Below are 15,601 nucleotides of genomic sequence, written 5' to 3'. Positions count from 1 at the left end.
ATAGGTGGAAGAGCAGTATGTACTAACCATTATCCCCGGAGATAGTGTCTCTAGCTGCATATGTATCAGAAGATGGCCTAGTCTGCCATCAGTGGAAAGAGAGNCCCATTGGTCGTGCAAACATTATATGCCCCAGTACAGGGGAATGCCAGGGCCAAGAAGTGGGAGTGGGTGGGTGGGGGAGTGAGTGGGGGAGCAAGTGGGGGCCTTTTGGGATAGTATTGGAAATTTAAATGAAATAAACACCTAATAAAAAAAAAGAAAGCCCAGTGGATTGATAAAGACACCAACCTACCAACAAATTTTTGAACTCAAGATTTATCCTGTCTACAAGAAATGCAGGACTGGTGACAAAGAAAGTATTGAGGAAACAGTGAACCAATAATTGTCCCAACTTGACACCCATCCCCTTTATAAAAAAAAAAACAATTCCTAGCATTATTAATGAAACTCTGTTATGCTTGCCGTCAGGAGTTTGTTGTTCTCTGAGAATCTCTACTCAGCAGCTGATTCAGAAAAGTATAGATACCCACTGCCAAACAGTGGATGGGGCTTATGGGCTCATATGGAAGAATAAGAGGAAGGATTGTAGACTCCAAAGGTTCAGGAACTCCACAGAAAGACCAGCATGGTCAACTAACTTAGACTCTTGGGGCTCTCTGAATCTGAACCACCAACCAAAGAACTTACATAGGCTGGACCTAGATGTTTCCACTTATATGTAGAACATGTGCAGCTTACCTTCCTATGGGTCCTGAAACCTGGAGCAGGGATTATACCAAAATCTATTGCCTGTATGTCCATATGTTCTACTGGACTGGCTACCTTGTCTGGTCTTAGTGATAGAGCAAGGGCCAAGCCTCACAGAAACTAGAAGTTCCAGGGTGGGAATCATACTCAGGATGTTTCCCACTTTCTTAAAGGAGAAGGAGAATGCTGGAAAAGAGAGAGGATTGTGGGAGGGTAAACAGGAGAGGGTCAGTGATGACCATGTCAAGTAAATAAGTAAAAATAATTAAATTAAGTTTTAAAAAATGATTAAAGAGAAGAAAACAAATGAGATGTATAAAGCCTCTCATATAACTGAACCCTCTTTCAGAGTTTTTCTTGTCAGAATTGGCTACACTAAGCCTCCTCCTGCAAGTCCTTGTTTACAATATAGTGTTACAACAAAGGCAATTGTTTCATAACAAGGTTCTGTTTTGGAAAGTTTGTGGTAATGACGTTTAAATCTCTCCACTCTTCTCTTTTGCCAATAGAAATATTTATCCAGGACCTGAAATCCTCTGGTGCATCACATTCTCAAGTGTTTGCTTTAGATACATAATGCTATCTTATTTAAATACAGCTTGATGACACCCAACCAATGGACAGAAGCAGCTGTCCCTGATTTTGAATTAGGGGTTGAAAGAAGCTGAAAAGAAGGGTGATCCTGTAGGAGGACCAGCATTCTTAATTAATCTGGACTCAAAAGTTCTCTCAAATACTAGAATATCAAACAGGTAGCATAGACCAGCTGACATGAGGCCCTCCAACACACATACAGTGGAGGACTGCAGGGTTTGTGTTCATTCAGAGATGATGCACCTAACACTCAAGAGACTGAAGGAGGCCCCATCGAGTTAGGAGGTCAGGTAGGTTTGGGGATAGAGGTATCCACGTGGAGACAGGAAAATGGGGAGTAGGTATGGGATTAGAACAGTCAGATGGTGGATGTGTGGGGGGGAATAAAATATGGAATTTAAAAAATTAATTTAATTTTAAAAAAGAAAAGAATTAGTTGCTTTTTATTTCATTTAGAGTAATCTGATACGTGCTACATAAATGTAACATTATTTGAGCAACACACTGTTAAATCCTAAAATGCTAGGGAGAAATTGTTTTGCTGACATTGTTAAGGATGTTAGCAAATCTCATTTATGGATTATGAAAAATGAAAACAGGAAACTTTAAAGGAAAATTACCAATGTTTACATTTGCACCCTAGTTGGAAAATGAAATGAGATATTTATATCTGCATGATAATTACATATTCAAATGATAAAATGCAAAACATTAAAACAAGATAAGTATTGTGGTAGTATATGCCTAAAATCCCAGAACTCAGGAGGCAGAGTTCTATGAAAGCCAGGGATACAGAGAGAATTTCTGTGTGATGATTCTTATACGCTCCACCCAGGGAATGGCAGGATTACAAGGTGTAACCCTGTTGAAGTATGTGCGGCCTTGTTGGAGTAGGTGTGTCAATGTGGGGGAGGTCCTTAAGACCCTCATCCTAGCTCTCTGGAAAACAGTATTCTGCTACCAGTCTTCAGATGAAGATGTAGAACTCTCAGCTCCTCCTGTACCATGCCTGCCAGGAAGCTGCCATGTTTCAGTCTTGGTGATATTGGACAAAAGGTCTGAACCTGTTAGCGAGGCCCAAATAAGTCCTGTCCTTATAAGAGTTGCCTTGGTCATGGTATCTCTTTACATCAGTAAAACTCCAACTAAGAGACCTTATATCAAAACCAAAATATAACAAAACACATACACAAAACATCCCTCCATAACAAAACAAATGAAACATAAAATATGATAATATAATAAAATTTGTACATAATCATTGTTATATGTGATTTTGTGCTTTCCAAACTCATGGTACATGCAGAATTTAACTCCTGCCATGATGTGAATAGAGCCATAAAAGCAGGATAGTATAAAGTCACTAAGCCATATTGTCAGCCTTGTTGATATTCAGAAGTACTTTATACCTAGAAAGTCAAAATAAAATTAATATTCACACAATTCTTTAAGGCATAAAATTGTACCTTTGTGAGGAACAAAATTAATAGCCCTATCACCAGCTGCAGTGCTTGAATTGGTCTTATGCTTTCCTTCTAACTCCTTGTAGAAACTTTCATGTATAGATACCATGTTCCCTGTAAAACTAGTACTTTTATGGGGCCTCTAATTTCACTACTCTTTCTAGATTTTTCCCCACTGCTTTCATTCAGAAAAACTAGACTTTACAAATATTCCCTGTGTTGAATAGCTTTACATCAGCCAGAAACAAGTGAGATTCATTTGAGTACAGGGAATCTGAAATAACCTAGATATCACTTGACTAAAGAACAAATAAAATATATATATATGGTATAGTTCTACAATGGAGTATTAAAGAGCTATTAAGTACAAGGACATCATGAAATTTAAGGCAAATGGATGAAATAGAGATATGATCATCCTGTATGAGATTCCACAAACCCAGAAAGACAAACATGGAATGTACTCACTTATAAGTGGATATTAGCCATAAAGTAAATGAAAACTATGGTAGAATCCACAGACCAGAGAAGATAAGTCGCAATCTCACTAGGCATGAGAAACAGAATAGATTTGTGGGTAGACTAGGGATGGTCTAGAGAGGGGTGAGGTAAGGGTGGGAACAAGAGCGCCCACATTGGAAGGAAGATGGAGGGAGAGAGTAGTAGGAGAGAAAATAGAAGTGAGGGCCATTTATTGGATTAGCTGGAAGCCTAGGGAAATGGAAAGTCCAAAAAAATCTATAAAGGTGACCCTAACTTCATTCCTTCACATGGTGCTTATGAAACCTATACAGGTCATCTCTAACCAGGAAAGACTTCCAGTGGAAGCTTTGGGTCACTAAATCAGACACAAAATCTTCAACGCACAATTAGTTCTACCTAGTAGATGGACTGTGGTATAGATGGCACAGAAAATTGTACAAGTGTCCAATGACTGATCCTTTTTGAGATCCATGCCATGAAATGTGGCTCATACTGACACAGCCTGGAGAGCTAGGACCCAGAGGTGGGATTGCCCAGAGACATAGAATTGAATAAACCCAACTGGAAAAAAGAAGTCAATGAAATTATTCTTTTTTTAATTACATATTTACTTGATTTACATTTCAAATGCTGTCACTTTTCCAGGTTTCTCCTTGAAAGTTCCCTGTCCATCCCTCCTTCCCCCTGTTTACCAACCCACCCACACCTGCTTCCTGGCCTTGGCATTGTCCTACACTGGGGCATAGATCCATCACTGGACCAAGGGCTCCCATTGCTGACTGACTAGATAATCCTCTGCTGCATATTCAGCTGGAGCCATGAGTCCCACCATTTGTGCCCTTTGTTTGGTGATTTAGTCCCTGGAAGCTCTGGGAGTACTGGTTAGTTCATATCTCTTGTTCTTCCTATGGGGCTGTAAACCCCTTTAGCTCCTTGGGTCCTTTCTCTAGCTCCTTCATTGGGGACTCTGTGCTGAGTCCAATGGTAGGCTATGAGCACTGACCTCTGTATTTGTCAGGGACTGATGGAGTCTCTGGGAGAAAACTAGAACAGGCTTCTCTCAGTAAGCACTTGTTGGCATCCACAAAAGTGTCATGCTTTGGTGATGGTATTTGGAATGGATCTCCATGTAAGGTTGTCTCTGGATAGTCATTCCTTTAGTCTCTGCTTCACAAATTGTTTCTGTAACTCGATCCACGGGTTTTGTTCCCCCTTTTAAGAATGATTGAAGTATCCACACATTGGTCTTCCTTCTTCATGAGTTTCATGTGTTTTGTGATTTATATCTTGGGTATTCCAAACTTCTGTGCTAATAGTCACTTGTCAGTGAGTGGATTCCATGTGTGTTCTTTTGTGATTGGGTTACCTTTCTTAGGATGATATTTTCTAGCTCTATCCATTTGCCTAATAATTTCATGAATTCATTGTTTTTAATGGCTGAGTAGTACTCCATTGTTTAAATGCACCGTTTTTTCTGTATCCATTCCTCTGTTGAGGGACATCTGGGTTCTTTCTAGCTCCAGGCTACTATAAATAAGGCTGCAGTGAACATAGTGGAGCATGTGTCCTTATAATATATTTGAACATCTTCTGCATATATGCCCAAGAGTGGTATTAGTGGGTCCTAAGGTAGTAGTATTACTATTTGCAATTTTCTGATGAACTGTGAAACTGATTTCAAGAGTCGATGTACCAGTGTGCAATCCCACCAGCAATAGAGGAGTGATCCTTTTTCTCCACAATGTTCCCAGTATTTGCTGTTTACCTGAGTTTTTGATCTTAGCCATTCTGACTGGTTTAAGGTGGAATCACAGGGTTGTTTTGATTTGCATTTCCCTGATGACTAAGGATGTTGAACATTACTTTAGGTGCTTCTCAGCCATTTAATATTCCTCAGTTGAGAATTCTTTTCTTGCTCTGTACCCCAATACTAATATTCTAATATTCTAATATTTATTAGGTATTTTCTTCATTTACATTTCAAATGCTATCCCAAAAGTCCCCCATACTCTCCACCGTTCATTCCCCTACCCACCCACTCCCACATCTTGGCCCTCGGGTTCCCCTGTACTGAGTCAAATAAACTTTGCAACACCAAGGGACTTTTCTTCCCAATGATGGCTGACTAGGCCATATTCTGCTACATGTGAGGCTAGAGACATGAGCTCTAGTGGTACTGGTTAGTTCATATTGTTGTTCCATCGATAGGGTTGCAGACCCCTTTAGCTCTTTGGATACTTTCTCTAGCTCCTCAATTGCAGGACTTGTGTTCCATCCAATAGCTGACTGTGAGCATCTACTTCTGTGTTTGCCCGGCACCAGCACAACACTATTAAAACTAAATTGCTAAGGAAAAATTGTTTATCTCCTATTGGTAAAGATGTTGCTAAATCTTATTTATGGATTATGACAAATAGATAGAAGATACTTTTAAAGGAAAATTACCAATGTTTACATTTGCACCCCAATTTAAAATGAAATGTTATTCATATTTGCATGATCATTGCACATTAAAATAATAAAATGCAAAATATTAAAACAAGATAAGTTTTGTGGTAGTACATGTCTAAGATTACAACACTACAGAGGAAGAGTTTAGGAAAGCAAGGGATACACAGAGAAACCCTGTTTGATGGTTTGTATAGGTTCTGCCCAGGGAATGTCAGGATTAGAAGGTGTAACCCTGTTGAAATAGGTGTTGCCTTGTTGGAGTAGGTGTTTCACTATGTGGGGGGTCCTTAAGACCCTCATCCAAGCTGCCTGGAAAACAGAATTCTGCTAGCAGCCTTCAAATGAAGATGTAGAACTCTCAGCTCCTCCTGCACCATGCCTGCCTGGAAGCTGCCATGTTCCAGCCTTGATGACAATGGATAAAACCACTGAACCTGTTAGCTAGCCCCAATTAAGTACTGTTCTTATAAGAGTTGCCTTGCTCATGGTGTCTCATTCCATCAGTAAAATCATGAATAAGAAACCCTGTATCAAAACCAAAATATGACAATACACATATAAAAAATCCCTCCAAGTCAAAACAAAACAATATAAAAATGATATGTAGTTTCATAATAAACGTTTTACTTAAACGTTGTTATGTGTGATTTTGTGCTTTCCAAACTCATTATAAGTACTGAATTTAACTGCTGCCATAAATGATGTCAACAAAACCATAAAAAAGAGGATAGTAAAAATGCCTAAGCGATATTATCAGCATTTTTGATATTCAGAAATCTTTTATACCTAGAACCTCAAGATAAAAATAATGTTCACATAATTCATATTAAGGTGTAAAATTTTACCTTTGAGAGTAACAAAATTAATAGCTCTATCTCCAGCTGTAATGCTTGAATTGGTCTTAAATTTTCCGTCTATGTTTGAAGAAACTTATGCATATAGGGATCATGTTCCCTGTAAAACTAATATTTTCATGGATCCTCTCAATTCAATAATCTTTCTAGTCTTTTGCCCCACAGCTCTCATTAAGAAAAACTAGACTTTACAAATATTCCATGTGTTGAATAGCTTTACATCAGCCATAAACAAGCTGGAGTCATTTGAGAAGAGGGAATCTGAAATAACATAGATTTTCTTTGGCCAAAGAATGAGTAAAGAAAATGTGGTATACTTGCACAATGGGATATTACTGACTTATTAAATAAAAGGACATCATGAAATTTTCAGGCAAATGGTGAAAGTAGAAAAGATCATCATCCAGTGTCAGATACTACAAACGCAGAAGGACAAACACGGAATGTACTCAGTTATAAGTGGATATGAGCCTTAAAGTAAAGGAAAGCCATGCTAGAATCCACAGACCAGAGAAGTTAAGTAACAATCTCACTATACATGAGAAATAGAATAGACTTGTGGGTAGATTTAGGGATGGCCTAAAGAGGGGAGAGGTAGGGGTACTAACAGCAGGGTCAAGTGGGAGGAAGATGGAGGGAGAGATTAGTAGGAGAGATAACTGGAAGTGCAGGGTATCTCTGGGATTAGATAGAAACCCAGGGAAATGGGAAGTCCAAAAAATATATATAAAGAGCTAGCACTCCTAGCTTGGTGTATGTGTAATATATACAGGCCATCTCTAACCAGGCTAGACTTTCTGTTGAAGTTTTGGGTCACCAAACCAGCCACAAAATCTTCAACCTATAATTATTTGTATCCAATAGAAGGGCTATGGTATATGTGGCAAAAAATAAAATGTAGAAATATCCAATGATTGATTCCTTGTGAGGTCCATGCCACAAAATGGGACTCATAATGACACTGCCTGGAGGACCAGGATCCAGAGTTTGGATAGACCAGAGAGTTAGGGTAGAATAAACCCAAATGGAAAAATGAAGTCAAGGTAATGATTCTTAATGGTTCTCTACTGTACTCATAATTTGGGGCTAATACAATAATTATAAGACATGCTTCACAAAGAAACTGATTCAGAGAATCAAACATTAGGCAGAGGTAAGAAAATACTGGTCAAAAGGCAGGCAAAAAATGTAGGAGTTACAGTGGTAAATGACTCTTCAAGAAAAACCAAAGAATCAACTAACCATGGCTTATAAGGACTCACAGACCATCAGTCAGGGAGCCTACATAGGACAAACCTATGCCCTCTGTTTTTATTTACAGCTGTGTTCCTAGGTTTTCTTGTGTGACTCCTAAAAGTGGGAGCAAGGCTGACTCTGAATTTGTTTCTTGAATTTGGGACCCTGTTCTCTTACTGGGTTACCTCCTCCTGACTAGATAAGAGAGATGTACCTATATGTTATAGGTGGTTGATATCGGTGGGATGTCTGCCTTTTTCTGAAGAGAAATGGAAGAAGAATGTAAAGGGGGTAAGAAGTGAGAGGCAGGTTAAGAAAGGACTTTGAGGAATGGAGAGAGGGAAACCTGGAGTCAAGATGTAAAACTTTAAATACATAAACAAACAAACACTCAAATAAAGTGAAAGCATTAATGCATGTAAAACATTAGGTTCAATGTCTGGTCATATTTTCCATTGAAGTTGAATTTTTCTATGTCCCATATACAAAGCATCCTTATGATTTACGCAGCTTCAATGATACTGTTTCAGCTCTATCCTTGACTCCTGCAGATGAGAAGAATCTGCGTCTTCAGTATAATATATATGAGGTAAAATGCAACTAAACTGTTTTTACTACAATGTCTTCATGGAAAAAAAGAACATTATTATATTAATGGCACCAGTCATTGCATATTTAGATCAAAACAGTGTTCTCACATATATTGAAATCTATGGAAAATTTAATGAAATCAAATAATCTCTGTGCTAAGTTTTAATATGTGAATACAGGATAGTCTCATTGCAAGTAAGACACTCCCTCCTTATGTACATAAAAGCAAGCCTTCTGAAAAGCTCAGATGCTTACACAGCCCTTAAATTCACTCCTTCATAGTTTATGTCATTGAGATTTATTTTCTTGATAGGCTGCAAAACAGTGTGACATTTGAAGAATCCCACATGCTTTCTTCCTTACACTGTGGAAACTTTCATAATTGTCTTAGGTATCAGAATATCAGGCAATTATGACAGAGACCATGACAGAAGCATGAAAGGCCCAGGCACAGGAATCATACATAGCTTAGCCAGTTTTGTTGAGTATAACCTTTTGTAGTGGGATTTGATGGCATTTTGGATTTCCTCAGGTTATGTTGTTATGTCTCCTTTTTCATTTCTGATTTTGTAATTTAAGGTACTATCCCTGTGCCCTCTAGTGAGGGTTTATCTATCTTGTTGACTCTCACAAAGAACCACCTCCCGGTTTGGTAGAGTCTTTGAATAGTTCTATTTGTTTCCATTGGATTGATTTCAGCCCTGAGTTTGATTATTACCTGATGTCTACTCCTCTTGGGTGGATTTGCTTTCTTTTCTTCTCGAGCTTTTAGGTGTGCTTTCAAACTGCTAGCAAATGATCTGAAGAAACAAGCTGGATTAGCCATTCAAATATCAAATAAAATCGACTTCCACCCAAAGTTAACAAAAAAGGCGAGGGACAATTCATACTCATCAAAGGTAAAAATCTTCCAAGATGAATTCTGAATATCTATGCTCCAAATGAAAGGGCAGCCACATTCATTAAAGAAACTTTAGTAAGCTCAAATCACACATTGCACCTCACACAATAATAGTGGGAGATTTCAACACTCAACTCTCATCAATGTACAGATACTGGAAACAAACTAAACAGAGACACAGAAAAAAATAACAGAAGTTATGATACAAATGGATTTAACAGGTATCTACAGAATATTTTATCGTAAAACAAAATGATATACCTTCTCAGCACCTCATGATACCTTCTCCAAGATTGCCCATATAATTGGTCAAAAAACATACCTTAACAGATACAAAAATATTGAAATTGTCCCATGCATGCTATCAGACCACCATGGACTAAGGCTGATCTTCAATAACAACATAAATAATACAAAGCCAACATTCACGTGGAAACTGAACAACAGTCTCCTCAATGATACATCGGTCAAGGAAGAAATAAAGAAAGAAATTAAAGACTTTTTAGAGTATAATGAAAATGAAGCCACATCATACCCAAACTCATGGGACACAATGAAAGCATTCCTGAGAGGAAAACTCATAGCTCTGAGTGCCTCCAAAAAGAAACTAGAGAGAGCATACACTAGCATCTTGACAGCACACCTAAAGGCTCTAGAACAAAAGGAAGCACATTCACCCAAGAGGAGTACAAGGTAAGAAATACTCAAACTCAGGGCCAAAATCAAACAAGTGGAAACAAAAAGAACTATTCAAAGACTCAACCAAACCAGGAGCTGGTTCTTTGTGAAAATCAACAAGATAGATAAACCCTTAGCCAGACGCACTAGGGGGCACAAGAAGAGTATCCTAATTTACAAAATCAGAAATGAAAAGGAAGACATAACAACAGAACCTGAGGAAATCCAAAATACCATTAGATTCCACTACAAAAGGCTCTACTCAACAAACCTGGAATATCTGAATGAAGTGGACAAATTTCTAGACAGATACGAGGTACCAAAGTTAAATCAGGATCAGATTAATGACCTAAACAGTCCTATATTCCCTAAAGAAATAGAAGCAGACATTAATAGTCTCCCAACCAAAAAAAGCCCAGGACCAGATGGGTTTTATACAGAGTTTTATCAGACCTTCAAAGAAGACTTAATTCTAGTTCTTCTCAAACTATTCCACAGAATAGAAACAGAAGGTCCTTTACCCAATTCATTCTATGAAGCCACAATTACTCTGATACCTAAACCACAGAAAGACCCAAAACAGATGGAGAAATTCAGACCAATTTCCCTTATGAATATCAATGTAAAAATACTCCATAAAATCCTCCCAAATGGAATTCAAGAACATATCAAAATGATCATGCATCATGACCAAGTAAGCGTCATCCCAGGGATGTAGGGATGGTTTAATATATGGAATTCGAACAATGTAATCCACTATACAAACAAACTCAAAGACAAAAACCACATGATCATTTCCTTAGATGCAGAGAAAGTATTTAATATAATCCAACACCCATTCATGATAACAGTCTTGGAAAGATCAGAAATTCAAGGTCTATACCTAAACATAATAAAAGCAATCTACAGCAAACCAGTAGCCAACATCAAAGTAAGTGGAGAGATGCTGAAATCAATCCCTCTCTTGTTGAGAGACCATAGAATTGGTCCATTCTTATTTCCTTTTATAAAGCTCAAGTCTAAGTGGATCAAAGAACTCCACATAAAACCAGAGACATGGAAATTTATAGAGGAGAAAGTGGTGAAAAGCCTCAAAGACATGGGCACAGGGGGAAAATTCCTGAACAGTATAGCAAGGGCTAGTACGGTAAGATCAAGAATTCACAAATGCGACCTCATAAAATTCCAAATTTCTGTAATGCAAAAGACACTGCCAATAAGACAAAAATACCACCAACAGATTGGAAAAGGATTTTTACCAAACTTACATCCGATAGGAAAATACTGTCCAATATATACAAACAAATCCAGAAGCTGGACTCCCGAAATTCAAATAACTCCATTAAAAAGGGGGTACAGAGCTAAATAAAGAATTCTAAACTTAGGAATAGTGAATGGCTCAGAAGCACCTGAAAAAAATGTTCAACATACTTAATCATCAGGGAAATGCAAATCAAAACAACCCTGAGGTTCCACCTCACATCAGACAGAATGGCTAAGATCAAAAATTCAGGTGACAGCAGATGCTTGCAAGGATGTGGAGAAAGAGGGACGTTCCTCCATTGTTGGTGGGATTGTACGCTGGTACAACAACTCTGAAAATCAGATTGGCAGTTCCTCAGAAAATTGGACATAGTACTATTGGAAGATCCAGGTATTCCTCTCCTAGACATATACCCAGATGTTCTAACTTGTGATAAGGACACATGCTCGACTAAATTCATAGCAGCCTTATTAATAATAACAAGAATCTGGAAAGAAACCAGATGCCCTTCAACAGAGGAATGAATACAGAAAATGTGGTACATTTACACAATGGAGTACTACTCATCAATTAAAAACAATGAATTCATGAAATTCTTAGGCAAATAGATGTATCTAGAACATACCTTCCTGAGTTAGAACTCACTTGATATGCACTCACTGAGAAGTTGATATTAGCCCAGAAACTTAGAACATCTAAGACACAATTTTCAAAACACAAGAAAAGCAAGATGAAGGAAGATCAACGTGTGAATACTTTATTCCTCCTTAGAATTGGGGGCAAAATACCCATGGAAGGAGTTACAGGGACAAAGGTTGGAGCTGAGAAGAAAGGATGGACCATCCAGAGACTACCCTGCTGGGGGATCCATCACATAATCAGCCACCAAATGCACGTATTGCATACGCCAGCAAGATTTTGCTGAAGGGACTCTGACATAACTGTCTCTGGTGAGACTATGACAGTGCCTGGAAAATACAAAAGTGGATGCTTGAAGTCATCTATTGGATGCAACACATACCCTCAGTGGAGGAGCTAGAAAAAGTACCCAAGGTGCTGATGGGTCTGCTAACCAGTACCCTCAGAGCTCATGTCTTTGGGTGCACATGTAGCAGAAGATGGCCCTATCTAGCAATTTTGGGAAAAGAGGCCCCTTGATCTTGCAAAGTTTATATGCACCAGTACAGGGGAATGCCAGGGCAAAGAAGTAGGAGTGGGTTGGCAGGGATGCAGGGCAGGGGGATGGTATATGGGACTTTAGGGATAACATTTGAAATGTAAATGAAGAAAATATCTAATAAAAGGTTGGGAAAAAAAGGAAACATAAGACACTTTGTAATAAATGAATGAAGGTCCCAAAGGGAACCCTCACAGAGGTGACATTTAGTCTTCAAAAAGGTAGTTGGTATCCCTAATTACATTGTGTAGCTCATTTTTTCAATACAGGAATTAGAATCCCTAGTCACAACTTTTAGATACTTCAGTTTCGATATTTCACTTCAACATGATGAGAATCTTTTTGGAGTTTTGAATTTGTTTTCATTAAACCTGCTTTTGTGTGTTAATGTGTGTGTAGTATATCTTTATGTTATATACATGTGTATGTGCAGACTAACATGTGTGTGTGTGTGTGTGTGTGTGTGTGTGTATGCATGAATGTGTCTGGGGGAACATGTCAGGCCAGAGGAGGGCATCACTGTGTGACCTCCATCACTTTCATCCTTGGTCACATGAAGTAGACTTGCTTGCTGAAGATAGTGCTCATACTTTTGGGCTACGCTGGCAACGAGCAACCTCAAATGATCTTCTTATATCGGTCTCATATTGAAATCCATGGAATATTTAATGAAATCAAATAACCTCTGGGCTAAGCTTTAATATGTGAACACAGGATAGTCTCATTGCAAGTAAGAGACTCCCTCCCTATGTATATAAAAGCAAGCCTTTTGAAAAGGCTCAGATGCTTGCACAGACCTTAAATTTACTCCTTCAAAGATTATGTCATTGAGGTTTTTTCCTTAATATGCTGCAATGCAGTGTGACCTTTAAGGAACCCCACAGGGTTTGTTCCTTACTCCATGGTTGCTTTCATAATTGTCTTAGTTTTCAGAGCATCAGGAAATTATAACAGAGTCCAGGAAGAAGCTTGAAATACCCTGGTTCAGGAATCATACACGGCTTAGCTCACCCTCCAATTTTGTGGTTGAAGCTTCAGTGCATAATTTTCCGACTCTACTAAGTGAGCTCTTTTTAATTTCTTGATAAAATAACCATTGTACTTATGAAAATACTTCAGAACCATATAAATATTCAATCAGCATTGATCTTTCAATAAAATCATGTCTACATGGAATATTTTATACTGATTTATAATTTTCCTTTGTATATATGGTAGTACATGCTTTTTAGAGGGCCTTACTAGAAGGATTCATAAAGTGTCTGGAAGTTTACACTGTCCTATTCAAAAATTTTGTTCTAAATAGCAATGTGCATTTTAGATACATAAAGAATCCCTGAAATGTTTGTAGAATTGAAATGAAAGTGTTGAAGAATTTTCACAGGCAAAGGCTTTATCATGCTAGAGGGAAATAGAATTTGTCAAGAAGCCTCAGTCTGAGGTTAGTCTATCAGGAAGGCTGGCAAACAGGAGAACGATCTCATATCTATTACTAAGCTTCTAATGTTTTAATCTTGATAAAGAGTAGTGTAGTAAACTTAAGTATAATTGATCCCCCAGGGCAACTAAAGATTAAATCATGAAAATCTCCAAGGGCATCTGAAAGAAATGATGAAGGGGACAATGAAGGTGTTTAAGACTTGAGAGCACACACATGCCATGGACATCATTGTTCAAACACCAAATCCCAGATTCCAAGGCTGAGAAACCCTGAATTACAAAAAAGGGTGACTTGTGTTTCCTTTACAACACAGTAGAAAGTCTGATGTGGTATAAAGTGGCAAGTATCTCCATTTCCAGTGTTCTTGCTGGGATTAAGTTGGGCATCATCCAAAGGACATCATAGTAAGTTCAAGTCAGCAGGAAGTGGTGAGACATTGTCTCAGAGAACCCAGGCCTGGGGATATAGCACAGTCATAAAGCATAAAGTCATAAGTTTATCTAGTAAACTTAGACACTGTGTGTATTCCTCTACATTGAGAAGAAATGCAGGTATGTTCTGGCATGAAAAATGTGTCTACAATTTTTTGTTTTCTATTAATACTTTACTACACATTCAGTGACCACATGACGATTGAAAGCAGGAAGGATCTAAACATTCAGTTATTTTAAAAAGTTTTATTTTTCTGAAAAAATGGTTTTAATTAAGAATAGTACAGATATATTTTCTTAGATACATGATTTAAAAAAAAATAAATTAGACTTTCTCATAAGCTGTTGAATAATGTATTCAACCTTGTGTGACACTTGGTTTCCTCATCTTGTATTTTAACCTAAATGTTATAAGGTTATATTCGTGTTCAATTGTGAATGAATTTGCATTTTGACCGATATTGTTAAATGTTTTCCTTGTAAATAATTGCCATTTACTTCAAAGTTTTGATGAAAATGATGTCCAAATGAGTTTCATGTTTTTCTTGAGCTAGAGAAATTACCTGATTATATTTTTATACTTAAAAAATTACAGATACTATTTTTTATCAGATATATAAGTTGTCAACATTTTTCTCAAGGTAAACAAATTTTTATTGTTTTGAAAGAAAATATCAAAGAATTTTGAATTTATTAATATTTAATTTTAATCAAGTTTAGACACATTTTCCAAATGAAATTAATTTACAAATATCTAGGAACCAGAGTATCTTGATGGCAGTATGTGAGCTATTGTAAATTTTATTACCATTATTTATTGTCAGTACATTATCACTGTTACAGTTCTCCTTGATAATGACTTGACCTTAATTTCCTTCAATTGTCATTTAATTAATAAATAAGTTATCAGGAAAATCCAGAAAACTCCCATTGCATTTTCTTTGTTTCCCTATTTGGTTCACTGATGGTCTTAAGTGCTCTGTATTGTTTTACTATATTTATTATCCAAACATAGCCAAAATTTAATTTCAAATAAATCAGTTTGTTTTATTTGAAAAGAAATCACACTCACTTAAAGAAATACAGGAGAACACTGCTAAACAGATAGAAGACATTAAAGAGGAAGCACAAAAATCCCTTAAAGAATTGCAGGAAAACACAACCAAACAGGTGATGGAATTGAATAAAACCATGCAAGACCTAAAAAGGGAAGTAGACACAATAAAGAAAACCCAAAGTGAGGCAACGCTGGAGATAGAAACCCTAGGAAAGAAATCTGGAAACATA

The sequence above is a fragment of the Mus caroli genome, chromosome 9 (genome assembly GCF_900094665.2).
Source record: "Mus caroli chromosome 9, CAROLI_EIJ_v1.1, whole genome shotgun sequence".
NCBI lineage: Eukaryota > Metazoa > Chordata > Mammalia > Rodentia > Muridae > Mus > Mus caroli.
Note: the sequence above shows the minus strand (reverse complement) of the source record.